The sequence below is a fragment of the Phyllostomus discolor genome, chromosome 14, assembly GCF_004126475.2.
Source record: "Phyllostomus discolor isolate MPI-MPIP mPhyDis1 chromosome 14, mPhyDis1.pri.v3, whole genome shotgun sequence".
Lineage (NCBI taxonomy): Eukaryota > Metazoa > Chordata > Mammalia > Chiroptera > Phyllostomidae > Phyllostomus > Phyllostomus discolor.
Genome location: NC_040916.2, coordinates 18,846,872 through 18,867,651, shown reverse-complemented (window position 1 = coordinate 18,867,651; position 20,780 = coordinate 18,846,872).

The following is a 20,780-nucleotide window of genomic DNA, read 5'->3' as shown; positions in this document are numbered from 1 at the left end:
GGTCCCCTTGGGCTCTGAGGATCCACCCTCCTTACCCTCTGGCAGGCTTCCTCCCTCCTCCCCCACCAAAGGGATGCAGATGCCCTCAGAGGCCTTAGGCCTCTGCAAGGGTGGGGGAGAGCCCTTGACCTTCCATGGTGCACTCTGTCCTTGCCCCACGTCCTGGGCAGAGGAGTCCTGGCTGCTAGCTTGAAGCGAGAGTCCAGAAAGATGCAGAGGAAACAGGATTTCAGTGAACCATCCTGCCACGGATGTGATTCTTGGCCCCTGTTTGACAGAGGATGAATTCATGAGATTTCATACTTTAGTTCACAGCGGCTCTTGCTTGTTTCATCCCTTTGCCACGCTGGCCGCTTCGGCCTCTAGACAATGTAGTCACTAACTGATCGAGCATTTCACGGCCACCTAGTGATGAGTGGTGTGCTGGGTGCTTCAGACATACGTTGAAAAAACAAACAAAAACCAAAAGAAAGCGTAGGCCTCGCCCTCAAGGAGCTCATAGATTCAAAGGAGATGGCCCACACGTACATTAAAAATGGGGACCGTAAGTAAATAACCACAAGGATCATAAACACGCGGTGAGAGCAGAGGTGGGCAGGAGCGGGAAAGAGAGGGACGGGGCGCAGCCTGGGTCATCTCCCTGCTGCGGTCACGGAGGGCCACACAGCTGATGGCCGAGAACGACTGGGAAGGGGCCTCTCTGGGCCGAAACCCAGATGTCCGGCTGGCGGGCACGCCTTCGGGAGGCCCCGGGGAGAGTCCGTGTCCTCGCCTTTTCGGCTCCCGGAAGCCGCCCGCACTCCTTCCGGCCCCTTCCGGCCCCCAGAGCCCGCAATGGCGGCCAGCCTTGCTCGTTCCGCGTCTCTGACGCTGGTCTTCCCCCGCCACCTGCGCCCGTGTCTGAGGCCCCTTGTGGTTGCGCCGGGCCGCCCAGTAGCACCGGGGACTCGCCGTGTGTTAAGGTCAGTTGCTGAGCACACGTCTTCCCCTTTGCTGTGTAACGTGACATGTGCACAGGTTCTAAAACATGACATCGTCAGGGGCTCTTATTCTGCCTATTGCAAGGGACTCCCCAGACGCTGGCCCTTGCCTACCACACCCCCCAACACTTGGGGACACCTCATTCCTCAGTTCTATGCTGTGGTGTTTTCAAATAGCCCCGCAAAGTACTTGATGCTCTTCCAAGAGGAGCCTCAGTCCGCTCCCCTTGAGCGAGAGACACACTGACCTGCTCCTGACGAGCAGCGCACGGCAGAAGTGACGGCGTGTGGCTCCCACCACTAGGTTAGCTGAGACGCGGTGGCTTCCGTCTTCTCTCTCTCAGGCACTCATTCCAGAAGGAAGTCTGACGGGGCAGGTTGGGCTGGCTGTCCACCCTGGTCTGACCAGCTGGGCTCTGTGGCATGAAGAAGTGGGGGTGCAGGTTGGGGAGATGCCCCCCAAGAGTATCTGTACCCAGGACAGGAATGGCATCTTTGGCACAAGAGACAAGAGGAAGTGTAATTCCATTCCAGGTGAGGTGACCTTGAGACCTACAGGAAAAAGCACAAGCTCACCAGCAGAGCTGGCGCACGTGCAGTATCAGCTGGAGTGACGGGCGGTGGCTTCCCGAAGGTCCATCCCCGAGGACGACAGCGGTTTGACAGCCAGGCAGACCTGTCCCCTCAACACACGCGCATGCACACGCACACACACACACACACACTTGTCCTTCTGTTCCCTCTGAGTTGCATGGTGTGGAGCTCAGGCACAGGGGAGTTGGGAGGGGGCCAAAGCCAGGGACAGCCGAGACCACTGCCACCAGTCCTAGGGCTTGACAAGCACCGCAGGGCCATCTGCACAAGGAAGATGCAGCGGCTCAGCTCATCCCGGCAGCTCTGGGTCCCTGGCGACCATGCCTTAATTCTTCAAACTGGCAGCTGCTCAGGTCTGGAAACACGCGGGGGCAAGGTGGCCACGACATTAGGTCCCCAGAGCCGCCCTGGTCAGGTGTCCCTCATCCCATGAGCCAGCCCGCACACAGGTCACAGCCGGGTGTGCCCATTTGCAGACGGCATCCGGCACGGAAATCCGGATAGTCAGGGGCGGGGGGGGGGGGGGGAGTTTACTTGGGAGCATCCCCCCACCCTCCCTGACCCCTGCTTGGTCCTGGAGGGACCCACGTGGGAGGAGTCCCCTCCTGACTCCCCGGGACCCTTTAGGCATGTCCACGGCGCTGAGGCCACAAGTCCTGAGGGGTCAGGAGGGCCAACAGGGAAGGCGGCAAAAGTTCAGGCAACAAACACTTCCTGAGTGCCCGCCAAGGCCAGGGCTCGGGCCCCCACACTGAGGAGGAGGATGAAGACAACATAAGTCCTGCCTCTAGGGACTGACAAGCTGCATGGAGAGGACAGACACGTGCAGGTGGCACCTGCTGAGGAAGGAGCTGGGGAACTTCTCTGAATGTCCAAGCAGCCCAGCCCTTGAAGACTTGTGTGGAGGCAGGCGGCGGTCCAGGCGGGGCGGTGGGAGTGTCAGGGAGGTGAGAGAATGCCATGGGCAAAGGCAAGGGCGTGGGGATGTGCTGGGCACGTCTGGGACCTTAGAATGCAGGTTTACAGACAGGGACGGAGGAGGAAACACGGGGGAAATCTGAGTTCAGACCTGATGTGCAAGGCCTTGAATAGCAGGCTGAGGAGTTTGGTGGGGATCCCATAAGCAGCAGGCGCTGGGTAAGATTTTTGAGCAAGGGAGGGAGTTGGAGTGGAAAGCAGCGATTAAGGGCCAAGCGCCTGGAGGGGGCGTGCCCGGTGGGCTCCGAGGGGCGGGGGGAGGAGAAACCGCAGGAGTCGAGGGAAGTGGGTCAGAAGCTGTCACAAGGGGTTCGGGATCCCGATGCTGAGAGCCCGGGTCAGGGCGTGTGTGGAACTGGGGGTCAGGAACGCACACCGGAATGTTACAAAGATGCGTGGGAACTGGCAGCTCGGTTGCCTGAGAGGGACAGAGAAGACATCCAACTTGAGTGCCTGCGTAGTACCCACACCAGAAACTGGGGGCGTCAGCCTTGCAGCCGCGCAGGCGCCAGGCGTCGATGGTGGGCGGTCCATGAACTCCGCGCGGTCTCTGCCCGCAAGGACCGCCCCTCTTCTTCTCCAGTCCTCAGCTCTTCCGGGAAAGGTCCCGAGAGCCACCGGGGACATGTGTCACGGATGGCGCTACGGAGTCCAGTGAGTGAGCCTGTGCTTTTTCTGGAGGCCTCAATGCCCCCTCCTGGGGAACGGAATTTTACTCGGCCCCGTCTCTTCTGCCAAAGGCGCTGTTTCTGCCCTGTGTACAGAGCCTCTGGAGGGCGGGGCGGGGGGAGGGGTGCCACCCCAGCCTGGGCCCCCACTTGTTTGTGCTGAAGGACCCAGCCGATCAGACCAAGGTGGGTATCCCACCAGAGCCGCTCCATCCGGTCCTCTCCCTGGGAATCTGGAATTGGGAGCTTGGTGAGACTCAGCTGAACCATATGGTTGGGAGCTAGAGAGGCGTCTGCCGCCACTGGCCAAAGAGGCAGAGGAAGCTGATCTATAGAAAGAGAAAACCAGCTGGCAGAGACCAAGAGTGAAGCGGGGAAGCCGAGAGAAGTAGCAACCCACGCGGCCCTGGAGGGAGGGCGGTCGGTCTGGCCCCAGCCCGGCCCAGGCTGTGCGGGAGCCCCAGCCTCTTGGACGCTGCGCCCAAATCTGAGCGGTTTTCTGCCGCCGCCCCTCAAGTCCGCACTAAGAACCTCGGGACCGTCTGATCCAATCCCTTCTTCCACTTACAGTGACAGTCTGCGGCCCAGAGCGGGCAGCGAGGTGCCCACAGCCGCACAGCTGAACCGAGGCAAAGCCAGGACCGGGTGTTCTGACTCCGGCCCTGCGCCCTCTGCCCCCTTGGCTCTGTGGCTCTCTGGGCCGGTGGCACATCCCGGAGGGGTGGGGGGGTGAGGCAGGGGCACAGCACTGGGTCGGCCGGGTCTGGGGCCAGTCCGTGGTGCGGCCGCAGGAATCACTGCACCTCCCTGAGACCCAGCGTTTCCGTCTGGGGATATAACCCCGCATCCACCCTGGGTTGTGAGGGCTAAACCAGCGTGTACGTGCAGCGGAATTCGGTTCTTTGAAATGCCATGGCAACGACGATGACAACGAGGTCAGAATGGCCTTTCCTTGATTAAAAGGCCTCCGGTTCTCAGTGGCAGTGTCCTGACATCCTGACCAACCCCGCCACAGCCAGGCGTGCGCTGCGGTGAACGTTGCTCTACTTTAACTAAGAAACAAACAAATGACCTGTAGCTGCTCTGACGGGAGGAAGGGTGTGTAGCAAGGAAATCAAACAACAGGAAAATACACAAATGGGTGGGGACCGGGACGGCTGTTCTAGGGGACAGAACGGGTCCCTCGTGACACAGCGTCTCACTCCTGTAACCTCAGCGCCTGACTGCCACAGCTCGAGTGGCAGGTGGCTCTCCCCAGCCCACCCACGGGTGACAGGTGCTGCGGCCCAGGCCCTGACCCCAGCAGTCTCAGGAGGGATGGGGGGGGGGGGGGGGGGGGGTCATTCGGCCACAATCTGGAGGGCAGGGCTGGCCCCCCGGGAGGCCAGGCTGTGTCATCCATTTGTCACTGCTCTGGCTTCCGTTCCCCCGGGTCCCAGGACACCAGCAGCCCCCGATGGTGGGCGAGCACGAGCTCAGGCATCTGGCACCCCTCCCGGTGGGGACCCCAGACCAGTCTCTCTCTGACTCAACAGATCTGATCGCACCCACTCCCCATGACAAGGAGCGCCCCACCCACCTCCCTAAGGGGAGGCCACGCTGATTGCCTTTCCATTCCGAGGCTTCAGCATTTCAAAGGTGATTCATCCTCCTATCTGTGTGGTCAAGGTGACCTTTGCAGCTTCTGTTTGTATTAAAATGCAACCAGAGTGAGTGCCGTCTCCAGGACTGAGACCAAACAACCAGCCCAAAAGCCCGGCTGTCACAGCGGAGGACCTGGGGGTGGAGAAGCGCCCTCAGCGGGCGACAGCACGGAACGAGGGGTCGGGCTCTGTGCATTTGAAATGTTTAATATTTATATCAGCTTCCAAAAGTGGTGGCAAATGAGGGTTCTGTTTTTTAAGACTAATTATTTATTTATTTTTAGACAGAGGGGAAGGGAGGGAGGGAGGGAAAGAAACATCCATGTGTCATTGCCTCTCGCACGCCCCACACTGGGGACCTGGCTGCAACCCAGGCGTGTGCCCTGACTGGGAATTAAACCAGCGGCCCTTTGGTTCACAGGCTGGTGCTCAGTCCACTGAGCCATACCAGCACCAGGGCTCTGTTTTGTTCTGTGATGAGCTATGACTCTGTGGGGTGACGGGCGGCTCTGGGATGAGCCCACTTGGTCCAGTGTTTGAGAGGGCCCTTGTGAGACGCCCCAGACGCCTGAAGAGGGAGGGCGGACTGCAGATGGCCGCCGGGTGTCCACCACAAGGGCATTCGGCGTCGTGTCGTTGGTAATACACACTGAAAAGCCAGGAACGATGTAAATGGACGCTAATGGACTAAGTAACTTGGGGGGGCACCCCCAAAATGGAATGCTCCACTGACAGTAAGAGTGGTATCTTGTCTAACTGTATTTCACTCCATCAAGAGATGTTGATGATATAATTAGTTAAACAGGAAAAAAAAACAAATAATAAAACAGCATTAGAATCTGACCGACTTCTGGTAGAAATGTGCGGGGGTGAGCACAGAGCCACGTGTGAGCTGCAAAGCCCTGGAGAAAACACAAGGACGAGAGCGGCGGCTAAGTGCTTTTCCTGTCATTCTTCGTGCTTGGCTATCACTTCTAATGCTGCTACAGTGGGCAGGTCTTACTTGTATCATAAAAAGCAGTTAGGGCCCTGGCTGGTGTGGCTCAGCGGATTGCGCGCGGGCTGCGAACCAAAGGGTCGCTGGTTCAATTCCCAGTCAGGGCACAGGCCTGGGTTGTGGGCCAGGTCCCCAGTAGGGAGCTTGCAAGAGGCAACCACACATCAGTGTATCTCTCCCTCTCGTTCTCCCTCCTTTCCCCTCTCTCTAAAAATAAATAAATAAAAAATACAAGCAATTAGGCTGTTTTAAAAAGAAGGGATGGGTGGCCCAGGAAGGACCCTTCAGAACGGAGACAGAGTCAGTTGAGATCTCCTGGAATATTTCCTGATGGAAAGCACCTTCGACCTTTCTGTGTCCTGGGAGTGACCAGTGAAGCCGTGCTGTGTTCAAGTGTCATCCAGAGGGAGGCACGCATTAACCCAGCCGAAAGGACGATAGGACACACAATGAAAATGGCTGTGTGTTTATAGCCATGAGTGATACTGATTCAGTATGCACCTTCCCACCACTTCCACCTGCATCTCTGCCACCCACGCCCTCTGCTGGGCTGTTACAAGGGCCTCGGAGTACAGTCAGAGTCCCCGCAGTCTGTCTGTCCTCAAGAAGCCAAAGCTGTCCTACTAAAACCTGAGGTCATGTCAGTCTCACGCAGAACTTTCCAGTGTTTTCCCGTTTCTGTCCGAGCAAAATACAAAATCAGGGGGTTGCACAGCCCTGCAGGATCTACCCTGCCCCTGCCACCCACCCCCCGCCCGCCCCAACACACACTATTCTCCCCCCCACTCTCTGGGCTTCAGCCACACTGCTTCTCTGTTCGTCTTCACACGGACCAGGCACACGCTTGCCCCAGGGCCTTTGCACTTGCCACGTTCCCTCCCATTTCTTCACCTCTGCACACCACCAGCTCCCTCACCTCAAAATCACCCCCTCAGTGGCTTTCCCTGGTGTTCTACACACATAACAGTACCCCCACCCAGCATTCCTTCTCATCTTTCCTCTGCTTTAGTGTTCGCTCCGGCACACTTATCACCAGTTTACATACCATGTATTTTACTTGTCGTCTGTTTCTGCTGCAATGTGAACTCCTTGAGAACAGATGTTTTGTTTCAGTCACTGCTCTGTTTCAGAGCCCAGGGCAGTGCCAGGCGTGTAGCAGGGGACAGATGGACATTTCCTGAAAGGACATGTGAATATACAGATATTGATCACGTGATGGGCACTGCACCCTCCATGCTAAGAGCTTCACCTGTGTTGTTTCATTTTATTCTTATAACAACCTGTGAAGTCTTTCTGTCTGTTATTCTATGAACTCATTCAAACCATCCTGTCTCGAATAGGATGAAACAGGCTGGGAGACAGGAGGTAATGAGTCATCTGTCCACGGTCACAGAATAAGTGACAGAGTTGGAACTTGAACCTCAGCATCCTGACTTCAGAACCGATTTCCTCTACATTCTTGCTTCTCAATGCTTCTCACGATGTGGTTGCCCAGGCCAGCAGCGTCAGCACTATCTGGGAGCTTGCTAGAAATGCAGAGTCTCAGGCTGTATCCCAGATTTGCTGAACCACGGTCAGCATTTTAGCAAGACTCCAGGTGACCCCGGCACCCACCGAGGTCTGAGAAGCAGTGCCCTGGGCTATGTAGGTGGAGCGTGAGGAGCCTCACTCCAAACAGGGGGCTGCCCACAGTCTGGGTCAGTTTGACCTTGGGTTGTGTACCCTGTATGGGTTGTTCCCCTGCCCACCCCCCCCACACCCAGGAGCTCTTCTGCGCCTGCTGTGGATACGCTGGCAGGAATGCTGGAGAGGGTCTGGCCTTTGGCTTCCCAAATCGGCTGCCCCGCGGGCCTCTGGGAGGTGGGGGACCAGAGTGTCCCGCTGATCAGTGAAAGCTCGGTGCCAGCCTCTGTCCAGGGAACAGGCCTTTGTGGACAGGGTGCTTCTCGCTCTCAGAGGACAGTCCCTCAGTTCGCTCGGGCAAAACCAGACCCAGCCCTCTCCAGAGCACGTGAGAAGACCCCCTGGCGCCGGAGATGCTGCGCTGGGCCTGGAGTAAAAGCTTTTTCTACCGGACACTTAAGTACTTGGACGAGGGGGGAGTGTTACAACACACAACAAAACCTACTTTCAAGTCACTTATTAATGCCTGGGAGCCCGCTCTGACACCCATTTTTTTATCACGGGGAGCTATTTTCCAACTTGACATTTACAAGGAATGGACCTGGCGTGAAACCAGAAATCCTCCTTCCTGATCTCACCCAAGTGCAAAAGCCGCTTATAAAAACACACCAGCAGAGGGCGCTGGGCCCCCATCATTCTCTGCGCACTGACCTCTCCAGAAGGAAAAGGTGGAGAAAAAAAAAAAATCCCTGAAAGAAAGGATATCAGAGGAGACTGGAGCCACCCGGGGTCCCACCCCAGCTTCATCTTTGAATTTTGTGGGAGCTCAGGACACCCCTGATTTATGCACACAGGAAAGCCAGTAGTCTCCTACAGAGTGATCCATCCCAAAAGGACACCCCCAAATCCAGTATTTGGAACTCACAATGACGTGACTTTCATTCACTCCTTTGTTTGCTTCACCAGCCTTTGTGGAGCATCTGCTGTGACCAGACCCAGGGCTAGCCCGTGCATTTTCCCATGCAGTGATGCTACAACCATCGGTTTGGAGGCTAGGCCCCAGGAACCTTTTAATGCTTTAATACGAGAAAATGAACTAATGAGACCATTTGCTGCCCTGGGGTCAGAGAAAAGACATAGGGAAAGGCCTGTGCAGAGAAGAGGCGAGAGAGTGTGGGAAGAGCAGGAGGACCGGAACGAAGGAGGAGGAGTAATGAGACCCTGGGGAAGAAGAAGGGAAGTTGGATTCCAACCCCTGCCCTCTGTGTGTAAAATATTGAACCTTCAAGGCTGTCTTTGGCATCCTCCCATTGCCATTTCCGGACCCTGGTTGGGACTCCTCTCTGCAGAGACTCGGGAGCTCACGGGGCATGCCCAGAACTCCGGCAGCACAGGACAGCCTGCCCTGCCCGCGTGGCTACCAGAAACGGGCTTTCTCTTCTCCACTCCCGGCCACACTCCCATGCCCGCAGCTGCCCTTCTCAGCTCAGTGTTGGTAGGACATCAACCCATTAAACCAATGTACCCTGATGTGTGAGAGACTGCCCCCCCCCCGAAATGTTGCATCATTTAAAGAGTACCCAAAGTCATCTCTGGTTGAACAATTCCCAGACAGTGGGCTGGAGAAACATGACAATTTCAGGCTGTTTGGGGGGGGGGGGGGGGGGGTAAGTCTGAGCCCTGCCAGGGGGCTTTCACGCAGTCTCTTAGAGGAGCTGGCGGGAGGGATTTCTGGAGTCATTAGCAAGTCAAGGATTTGCAGGTCCTATCTGTGAGTGGTTTTGGGTGTGACAGCGACTTCGTGTGTGTAATTCTGTGTGGACGAGGCCAGAGGGAGAAGGGTACTTCAGGGGAAAAGGATGCATTGAAGGGCTGGCTGCTGGAGAACCGCTGAGGCCGGAGAAAGGGCCTCCAGGTGTGGGAGGCCTCGCTGTGGCACCTGCAGGCCTGACTCTGCAAGGGCCACCATCTGGAAGGCCGGCCTCGCTGAGCCCGCCCTGTAGCCCTGCAGCGTGGGGCGCTACAGGACGCAGGCGCGGTGTGGCCCCTGCGCCTGCGTAGTTCCAGCTCTCAGCTGCTGCAGAACCTGCGCAGAACCTCCTGCTTGGGGGTTGGGGCGGGGGGGGGGTGGCGCCCACTTGACGTCCGGGAGCGCTCTCCGCTCCAGTGCCCGCCTGTGGGAGATGAGTGCGGACTAGAGGGGCAGGGGAAACGGTGTGCCATGGGTGGGACCCTTGTGGCGGGGTCCTTAACAAGGCAGACCCCTTCATTGCAGCCCCAAGCCGGCGTAACGGCGGCACTTGCATGAGCCAAAGTCGAGTGGTCCCTCGGGTGAGCATGGGCACGTCCTCGGCCTCCCGGGGTACTCAGTGGACAAGTCCACCAGCTCGTTATTTCTCCGAAAGGGGCGGCTTGTCCCCCGGGCCTTGGTGTGGGAACGGGAAATCTGGGCGCCTGTCCACGCAGAGGCCTTTCCCGCTGGGATGGCCCGGCCTGGGTCACTGCGCCTTTGCTAACGCCATCCTGACTTCCCGTCCTCCCACTCAAGTCCCAGCCTCGGTGGTGACGGAAGTCGAACTAATGGCCGCCTTTACGGTGGGGGGGTGGCGGGGGAGAGTTCTCTGACAAGGCCCTGTCCTCCTGGGGATGTCCGCTGCAGAGCGCGTGTGCACAAACACGTGTGCATGCACGTTCACAGCTGCATTAGTCAAGGCAGCCGAAGAGGGGGAGGCAACCCGAATGCCTGTCAGCCGGCGGCGAAGGGATAAGCAAAAGGCGGTCTGCCCCTGCAAACGAACATTCCTCCGCCAAGAAAAGGGATGCGGTGCGGACACCGGCCACACGTGGGTGAACTCGGGAAACATTATGCCAGTCGCAAAAGCCTGCACATCGTAGAGTTTCATTTCTATGAAAAGTCCAAAATAGGCAAATCCGCACAGATAGAAAAGAGTGATTGCCGGAGGCTGGGGGAGGGGACAATGGGGAGTGACAGCTCATGGACATGGGGTTTCTTTGTGGGGTGATGACAGCGTTCTGGAATGAGACAGTGGCTGATGGCTGTGCGGCTCTGTGACCAAACTAAAACTGAATTGTGTGTTTTAAAAGGGTGAATTGCATGGCTATTTTACGGTGAATTATGCCTCAAAAAATGGGTCAATCTGTACACCAATGACGTGTGCCCTTTGCTCTATGTATATCTTAATAATTTTTTTTAAAGTGAAGGTGCCACTACTGTTACTCTGGTTTCTGGTTTTTAAAAGAATTCCCTGCCACTGTCCCAGCAAAAAAAGCCACCTCCTCTAGGAAGGCTCCCTCCCCGCGCCCTGGGCTCCTTCGGCATTCAACGTCAACGCCCCGCTCGCTTATTGCTTGTAAAGCCTGGCCACGCACTGCGGCCTGCGGGCCGGCGTCACTGCGTCACTCGGGAGCTCGTTAGATGCGCGGCAGCAGCTGGGCGCCCCAAGCCTGCCGCCTGCAGGCTGAGCCAGGCTGCAGACGGGTTTGCTCACCTCCGCGTGGGGGTGGGACCGGTGCGTCTAGTCCGCATCCTTCACTCTAGCAGAATCGGTGCGTCTAGTCCGCATCCTTCACTCTAGCAGAATCGAGTGTGAGAGCCGTGGGCCCCACCCCAGCTGCACACGGGAACCACCTGGGGAGCTCTGGGGACTCGGGCTGGGCCCACCCCCGACCAATGAAACCACCATCCTGCCGGTCGCCCGGGGCTTCGGTGGGCGCCAGGGTTGCCAGGGTTCCCAGGGGAAGCGACCCACAGGAAGTCAGAGTGAGGCTCTTGGTGTTAGGCAGGCAGAGTCGGGATTTCAGCGGGTCTGCTCGCATTTAAATACAGCTTCGTGAGTGCGCTGGGAAACGGTGGCAGCCGCTGCCAGGTCAATGACAAACTGAGTTGACAGGTGAGATTTGGGGTGTCAACTTTCTTCTGTTTGCTGAGTCACTTGAGGTCATGTGGAGCCACCGTGTCCAACCTGAGTCACTTCTCTGTGGGTCTCTGGGGTGTGGCTAAGGTCCCAGTAGGCCGGAGGTTGGCGCCCGTGGGCTCAGCTGTGCGGGCTCCCAGGGCGGCAGGTGCCCACAGCGCAGATCAAGTACCGCCGGTGAGCAGCTGGTCGGCAGAAGCCGCGGTCTGGACGCAGCCGGGGGCGGGGGGGACTGGCCTCCTGCCAAGTGCCAGGCTGTGAGTCAGCCCCAGCAGCGCCAAGCCCCGCTCCATCTCCACGGAAACCGAGTCCCTCCCCTCGGGATCTGGGTGCAGCCCTGAATAGTGACTTTCATCAGTGCCACAGTGGAAAGCTGAACTGGCTAATTGATGGGGAACAGAGAGATTTAAAGTAAATGTGTCAGGAGCCACCGATCCCTGGCGGTGGGGGCGGGGGAAGGGCAGTTTCTAAGCAGTCGTGACGCATGATGGGAAAACGTGATTCAGGCTTCCGAAATTCCATTCTCCGGTAGTAGCTGTGGCACAGAGCAGGGCCCCCTCCTGCCACTGCCTGTCCAGCGGAGGTGGGTGGACACCTCCCTGGCCGCCATGCATGCTGCTGGGCCTCCGTGCTGGTCCAGCAGGAGTCTGTCTCTTTTGGGCCCATCTTGGCCCAGAGGGAAGGCTTCTACCTCCACCGCCCCTCCCCCACTGGGCAACCCCAGGGTTTGTGACTAAGCTGCCCTCCTACCATCCCATCCTTCTGCTCCGCCTCATCCTGCTCCCGGGGTGGGGGGACCCCGCCCTTGGGCCTTCCCTTTGCTTTGGCCCCTCCCAAGTTTCCCTGCTCTGACCACTGACCTGCTCAGTGTTGCTCATGGCTGCCTAGCTCTGGGTAGCCTTCCGGCTTGGCCTCTTTCCAGAACTTCCCTTCTCAGGCAGCCCTCCCAGCTGGGACCCGGCCTTCCTGGGACCTTCTCCCCTCCGGCCCTGGCCCCAGAGGTCCTAGCCTCAGTTCCCTGCTGCCAGGGGCAACGGGCAGGGGTCTGTAACCTCTCAGCCAAGCACATGGCCTGTAGAACACCAGGCCAAAAGTAAGTTCTCTCCGTCCCCCCACGTTTTCCCTCCCAGGCCAGAGCCCCCCAGGGGGCGGGGCCAGGAGAGGAAGCCGGAAAGCTCTGAAGGGGGGAGAAGTGGGAGCACCAGGTGCCTTCAGCACCCGCAGGGCCCGATGGACCGACACCAGCACCCCCCCCCCCCCACTGCCCAAACTCAAAACTCAGGTGGGGGACTTCCCGGAAGAGCAAGGCGCTAGAAACGGGGCAGCCACGACAGACGAAGCCACAGTAACAAATGCCCGTTGTAGGCCTGAAAGGCAAGTTTCCTGATGGAAACAGTAGGATGAGCTAGTCTCGCCTCTACATTGAGAAACCATCTAGATGAGAGACATCGCCTGGAGATGGATAAAAGGGCAAGACCTTGTGTGGATACGCCTCCCCTTCCACACGGGCCCCGTCCAAAGCGAACATTCACCAACGCAGCACCTGCGGGGGGCGGGCAGGTGAGCGGGGAGCGGGCAGGTGAGCGGGGGCTGTGCTCTGCTCAGACATTCCAAAACGACTCATTTCCCGCCTTGCGGAGAGTGGGCTTCGGGGACGGTGTAGTTCCCACCTCCTGCCGAGAGGGACAGTGCTGGGACCCCGGGCAGCTGTGCTGGAGGAGGCCTGCGCCGACCTCAGGGGTGTGGAGACACCTGCTTGTTGCTGATGCTGAGGAGCGTGACGGGGACACCAGCACGGCCCGTGAAGTCTCCCGATGCCCAGGGGCACCCTGAGACCGTGTGTGCACACGTCATTCTTCCTGAGCAAGGTCAGGGCCCTCCTGGGACCCCGGGATGAACGCAGGCGCTGCCCTGCTACAGTGTTTCCCCGCGCTCTCCCGATGCTCCCAAGCCCCAATGGGATGCGCTGGATGGTCGATTCCCATTCCCTTCCATCCGAGGCAGGCTTTAATCCTGCCTTCCAGCCTTCTGCTGGCCCCTCACTCCTTGCGATGGTGACGGTCCAGCCCCCAGGGCTCCCTCCCTGGCACCCACAGCCAGAGCCATCCCCTCACGTAGGTGGTTCAGAGGCCTCTCCCTGCATGCGGCCAAGCCAGAAGTCCTGATTCAGCCCCTCCCAGAGCCCCGCCCTCCCCCAGCGTCCCGTTTGCAGTGAGTGAGGTTCGTTTCTGTCAGGAGGGAGACCCGCCCACCGAGTGCACACCCGGCTTCTCCGCTTGCTCACTGGGTGACTTGGCGCCAATGCACGAGCTCTCTGTGCCTCAGTTTCCTCCTCTAGAAAATGGAGGCAATAACAACACCTCGTTCAAAAAAGTGCTGCAAGATTCAAGCAGCTCTAAAATACGTCAGGGCTTTAAAACAGCGTCCGGCCAGCAGTGACTATTCGCTGTCGTCATCCCCCCTGCTGCTCAGGACACATGCGGAGAGCGATCCCAAGGGGGGAGTGAGGACAGGGAATCCATAAAATGGAGTCACCGTAGCCAAGCTGCTAGCAGTGTTAACATTATACAGGGGGAGGCTTGAGGAAAAAGCCCGTTCTCGTTCTAACTAGCCTGGGAACGTGAGTTTGTTGTGAAGGTTCGGGCCCTGCGTCGATTCCTGCATATGCATCTGGACCCCCAGATAACCCTCCGAGTCCCCCGAGGGGCTCGTGTGCATATCCGCCTGACGTCCATTACCCAGACCACAGGCCGAGACCACGCCTCCTGGTGTCCGCCTCCTGCCTGCCTGACCTCCGACTGATAAACGTGCCGGACCAGCCCTGGGGCTGCGGCTCAGCACTGTTCACTCTCAGGAATGTTCTTTTTACTACAAGGGCTTTTAACTCTCCTTTCTCCTTTGGAACACTTCTGGGGTTTTGCCTCGCCGTGTTCCCAGTTTGCAGATTCTTAAGGCCCTTGAATAAATCTCTGTCACTTATTCCTACCAAAGCCGCCAGACGCTCTGAGCTTGCCCCACGTCACTGTCTTGCTCTTGCCCTCACACGTCACATCCCAACCCATCAGCGACCCCTGTCCACCCCACTCCCCAATGCTTGCCCCACATCCGACCTCCCCTCTCCACCTCCCCTGCTGCTGCTGACTCCAAGCCACATGGTCGCCTCCGGTGGCTAACCCTGCTTCCGTGAGGCCCATCCCCCCCACATCGGCTCTCCGAGTGGCCGCCGCGGTGGTCTTTTTAAAATGTCAGGTCATGTCCACCCTCCTCAGGCTCAGCACGGAAGTCACATCCCTTCCTGCAGCCTACAGAACCCTCCCTGTCCTGGTCCTTGCACATGGCTCACCCTCGTCACCCACTGGTTCCCTTCCCTCCTTGGCTCTGAATGTCGCTTGTTCCCCTCCCTCACCCTTGCTGTCCCCTCTGCCTAGAGTAATGTCAGAATAGAGGAGGTGGGATGGGGCCGTTGGCCTAGGGTGGTGAGGGGAAACCCCTCTGAGGAGGGGACACATGGACACAGCCATAGGACCCCCTGGCATGGGGGCACAAACAAAAAGGACAGATACTTCTCTACTGGGACTTGGTTTCCTGTCGCCGGTGCTCAGTGAGGCTCCCACACCTCTGCAGGGAGGTGGCCACAGCTGTGAGGTAGCCTCAGGCGTGGGGACGCAGACCCCAGCGCCACCTTCCGGTGTCACACCCCTTCCTGTGTCACCTCAGCCAGGGTGCAGCACCAGGAGCTGGTGGGCAGCTGGACAGCGGTGGGCTCAGGCATTCTGCTGGCGGCTGGCTGGAAGCAGCGTCCCCGGGGAGGGCAGGGGAACGACACACCACCCTGCCCTTCTTGGAAGCCTCCCCGGGCCTCTGCCTGCTCCGCAGGTCGGGGAGTTACCAGCGGAAAATGTTCCTTGGCGGGCTTTTTGGAGGCGGAGAGCAGGGCACCGAGACCCATGGGACCACAGGAGGGGTTTTGTGGACAGTTACACTTGGCAGGTTTCAGGGACTGAAGTATCAGGAAGGTCAAGGGCAACTGCGTGGACACATGGGTGCTTCTAAGTAACGTTTAACCCAGGACCCCCAGACGCGGCCTGGTAGCGGCGCTGCCGACTCTGGATGCTGCCACGCGCTGTCCACCCGCACGTGGACGCTCAAGGAAATTTAACGCGCGGCTGAAATAGTAGATGTTGCCGTCTTCGTCCGCACTACAGGTTCTACTACCATTCCGGCTTCTTCTTTTGCTAAAAGTGGCTTCGTTCCTTCCCGGCAGCGGAATGATAGCAACCTTACACCGGCATTGACCAGGCGCCAGGCATTGTTCTTAATTGTCTGCTGATCAGCCCCGAGTGGTGGGAGGCAGCCGGGAGCGCAGGGACGTGCAGTTCCCGCGGCGCCCACTGGGGGGCGCAGGCGCAGCACTTTGCCCCGAGCCTGGGGCCACAGGCGGCGGGGCTGACCTGCAAACCTAGCTCACAAACCCAGGACCCCCGGGGCTCTGCAGCCTCACCCCTGCTTGGTTCGACAAGGACCTTCCCTCTGCCTTCCAGCAACTTTTCTCCTGGGGGATTCGGACCTCACAGAGCAGGCTCCAAAGCCATGGGCTTAGCCACAGATGGACTGGAATGGGGGTGGAGTGGGTAGGCTTGGGGGAGAAGGAGGCGCTTTCTGAGTGCAGCAACGAGGCACAGGGTGATCTGTGGTCCAGGCCAGGCTTGTGGTCAGCCGTCTGGGTTTCATAGTTAACCAGCCTGCTGCGTCCTGATCTTGGGGTTCTTGTGCTGATAGTGGGGTGAGAATAGGAGGTGTGACGTGTGACTCGGGGCTCTGCCCGGTGGGGGAATCAAGCGTGGAGCCAGGGGTGGAGCAGCAGAGAGAGGAAGTCAGGTGGGGTGCACCCCAGCTGCAACATAGTGGGGGCCCTTGCTCGCCCCCTTCCCTCGCCACCCTGTCCTCTCCCGTCTAGGGCATCTTGTTGTCATCTTCCCAGTTTCTCAGATTCCGGTGGGAACCAGCCCTCTCCCTGTACATCTGAGTCGACCCTCCTCCCATGCCTGGGCAGGAGCCGTTTAGCCAGTGTGCGTGCGGCTCCCCCCGGTGGGCAGACGCGGGCAGCCGAGGCACCGGGGCTCGCTGTGAACCTTTACAGGGGAAGCTGGGGGTGGGCCCGACCCCTCGGGGCACACACCGCCGGCTGCCTGTCCGGCACGTCCACACCGCCCCCAGTGCGCGCAGCAGGCTCCTAGTACAGGTTTACTGTCTGACGGAGAGACAGGACTCGGGGAGCAGCGTCCGAATGCTGCGCCCCTGGGCGGCGTGCAGAGTCCGCCTTCTCCCTCCAGGCCCGGACTCAGGGAGAGGGGGGGGGGGGGCCCAGGAGCTTTCAACACACACCCCCGATGATTCTGAGGTGTGGCGAGTGGGCCGCCCTTGGAGAAGCCAGAGCTTTCAGGGGCCACCGTGCGGTGGGGAGCTGCGGGGACTCGGCTGTCCCACCAGTGCTTCGGCTCCTGGTGGCCTCGGGCTTCCTGTCACACTTTGACCCTGCCCTCAGCCCTTCAGTTTTCCTGCGCCTGTGTGCCTGTGTGTGCCTGTGTGTTTGTGCACCTGTGTGTGTGCCTGTGTGTTTGTGCGCCTGTGTGCCTGTGTGTGTTTGTGTACCTGTGTGCCTGTGTGTTTATGTGCCTGTGTGTGTCTCTGTGTGTTTGTGTGCTTGTGTGCCTGTGTGTGCCTGTGTGTCTGTGTGTTCGTCTGTGTGCTGTGCATTTGTGTGCCTGTGTGTATGTGTGTTTGTATACCTGTGTGTGTCTGTGTCTGTGTGTTTGTGTGTGTGTGTACCTGTGTGTGTCTGTGTGTCTCTGTGTGTTTGTGTGTGTGTGTCTCTGCCTGTGTGTTTGTGTGTGTACCTGTGGGTGTTTGTATGTGTCTGTGTGCCTGTGTGTTTTGTGTGCCTGTGTATTTATATGTGTGTCTGTGTGTGTCTGTGTGTCTCTGCCTGTGTGTGTCTGTGTGCCTGTGTGTTTGTGTGTCTGTGTGTCTCTGCCTCTGTGTGTGTGTGTATGTGTGTATGTGTGTGTTTCCCCCCCGCCCAAGTTCTCTGGGATGCTGAGCCGACTCTGGCAGGAGGTGAGCCCTTCCTCAGTTTTAGGAGCCTGGATTTCAGGAGCCTTTTGATCGTTGTGCAGCATTGGACAAATTCTGAAAGACATGAAATTTTTGTTTTCCAGCCACTCCTATAGAACCCGCATCCTCCAACCCCTTTGTTTTTCTCTTAAATGCAGAAGTTTAGATCTGAGTCTAGGCCACGCCCACCAGGCCCAGGCCCAGGCCCAGGCTGCTGAGCCTGCTGAGCTCAGAGCTGTGGATCACAGTGTCTTTACTTGTTTAGATCCCTCATGGAGTCAGGGGCCAGTTTTGGTGGGGAGGGATTGAAGGAGAACATTAGAAAAGGCCTAAATGTCTTTATCTACTGGAACTTAAAGTGTGCTTCCCTGGGGTTTGTTTTTTCCTAAGTCGCCTTCCCTCCTAAAAACAGGCCAATCACACGCAGTCCTCGGCTGGGTGTTTTATTGCCGCGTTTGGAAGGGCAGTGTCTCAGGCTTGCTCCGGTAATCCAGCGACGGTGTTGTCTGGGAGCGCCCGTCAGCACCCCCTTCCCTGCCGCTGTCTGCCCTCTAATCACCCCGGGGGAGGGACACGGCCCCAGGAGGCGGTCAGCACAGGCATTAACGAGGCAGACGGCTGGGAGCTGGCGCCGCAGCCCTTCGCAGACAGACAGCAGCCGCCGCCGGCAGGCCCGGGTTTGCGCGCTGGAGACAGAGGCGGGAGAGCGAGAGTGGTCTCTTCACCTTCCCAGAGAACCCGGCCCCGCCCAGAACCTCCTTGGACTTCGTGTCCCGGCACTGGCTGCCTCGTTACTCCCCGCAAGGAACGCCTGTTCCCTCAACTCAGTGAGGGCAGCCGGGTTTGGTGAGAGGTGCGAGAACTTGGAGAGGGTCATCACCGACCTCCAGATACTTCTAGAACCCTCTAGAAGTCTGGGAGGGGTACACTTTAGTCACTTTCTAACAATTATATTTTAGAGTTAAATGTGGTAACTCCCCCCGTCCCCAATATTTAATGGCGCTTCAGGAGAGAGATGGTCCATTTCTCTGTCGGAAGGGGCTAAGCTTGCTGGGACCCTCTGTGCCGTGGTTGCTCTCCGCAGAGAACCTTCTCTGGGGCAGCTGTGGGCTCTCCGGGGGCGCCCCAGCTGGGCAGGTCCCCACGTGAGGGCCGCACAAAGGGACCGGAGCAGGAGTGCAACCCTGGGCCCAGGGCACGGACTCCTCAAGACTCATTCGACCACCCGAGCACCGGTGGTGCCGTCTCCACTTTCAGAACGCCCCGTCATCCCTGGGAAGTGTGTGTGTGTGTGTGTGTGTGTCCTTGCCTGTGCACAGCACGGGGTGGCGAGGCTGAGGGGGTCAGCAGACCGGCCCTCACCCAAGGCGGGCCACTCGCTGGGTGGTGTCCAGGGGGCCCCGGGCATCAGCGCCTGCAGGAAGTGCTTGTGCAGTGAAGAGTGGCGCGGGGGAGGGGGGGGGGTCCAGGACCCAGACTGGCTGTGTGTCCCCGTCCAAACTCTTTCCACTCCTCCCGGCTCCCGCCATCGAAAAGCCGAGACAGTGATCTTCAGCCTTGTCACTGGAGACCCAAGAAATCTGTGTCTCCATCCTCTCTGCCTTGACTCCGGGGCTGCGTAAAGCCAACGACCAGGCCACGCCCCAAACCACAGAGCAGACTCTGCAGCTATGGACACAGCGGTGCAGAGGGCAAGCTCTGGCCGCGGGGAAGGCCAGGCCTGCCTCCGCCAGGACAGCCCCACGGAGCCCGGGGATGGCTCCCTGAGTCCCCGAGGGGGACTTTGCAGATAGAGAAGAGTAAGACGCTATCTCCCTGGCTTGGTACTTGTCACAGCACCGCGCAAATGGCTCGGGGAAGTTCGGGCCCCTTCTGGGACAACCCGGTGGGCAGCGTCTGTGTGGCGCAGACACGACCAGTGCGGGTTCCTCCGGACAAAAGCTGCTGCTTCTGGGACTGCGGGAGCCTCCATGGCCCTCGACTGTGGTAGCGCTGGTGCATCCACACGTTTCAGGAACCACTTTTCCTGCACACACAGTGACGGCAGGTCGTGGGGGGCGCGGCATGTACTGAGCTGCCTTCATGTTCAGGGCCACGCAAAGCGAGATGGGAGGGAAAGTGAGGTCTCACCAGAGGGCTGTTCCCTGAAAACACTCTTGCTGGCCCACCCTTACCTGTGACCGGGCTTCTTTCTCTGACACCCGGGTCGGGGTCCGGGGCTGCGTCTCCAGCCAGAACAAGGATGGTGCCTGATGAGAGCACCTTTCAACCCAGGCGAGAGGAATTCCGGCCCCAGTGCAGCACTTCCCCTGCATAAACCCACATCCCACCTTCTAGAACATTCTCCAGATACCCCGGGCCACGTAGGTCTGTCCTCCCCAGGAGGACCATGTTGCCAGTTCATGGAATGGCCAAGGGGCAACTGTTTGCAGGGCGTCTGAGAGTTTGGACACAGGGCTGGGTGTCCACGTGCCTGCTCGCGAGACTTCTCCTGGTGGGAAGAGAAGGGGGCTGGGCTGAGGCTGGGCAGCAGGACCATCCCCCTGTGGCCACCGAGTACTAGAATGGAGTTCCAAGGGGGCCAGGGACTCTGCATTTGCAATGGGCTGCCCAGCCCCCTGCTACTCTGAGGAACGTGAAAGGCAATGGGCTGCCAGGGGCACCTTATGGGCACTGGCCGCCGGGCTTGCAGCGGGAGGGACAAGGGAGGCTCCCTGCATGGGGAGTGTGGGCGTCCGTCAGTCCCTCTCTCCAGCCCCACACATGGCCCAGGCGGCCCAGGTACGTCCGGGCAGCTCAGCGCCCCCCACCCCAGCTCTGTTTACGCCTCGTCTCGCTGCCGCTGTCACCTACCTGGAGCCAAGAGACAAGTCACCAAAACAATGGAATGCCTCAGCTGGAAAGCAAAACCATGGGGACCTTCTAAATAAACAAGTGATGAAAACCGGAGTGGAAACTGCGGGTCTGTGTGATGCATCCAGAGACTCTGTTCCAAGATGGAAACAATGTTAACCAGGGCGCTTACGGCAGGGGCCGGCGGGGGGAGGGCGGGTTGGGGGGCGGCAGGCGGCCCCCTTGGGACTGAGATCATCAGAGGGTCCACCTCAGAAACAAGCTCTCTCTGTAGTAACCATCCCGCACGTTGTTGTCGAGCGGATTCAAACCACAGCGAAACTCCGCTCTGTCAGACGCCCCTGACGTGCAGTGTGGTGGGCAAAGGGGCGAGGGTGGGCATCGCTGAACAGCCT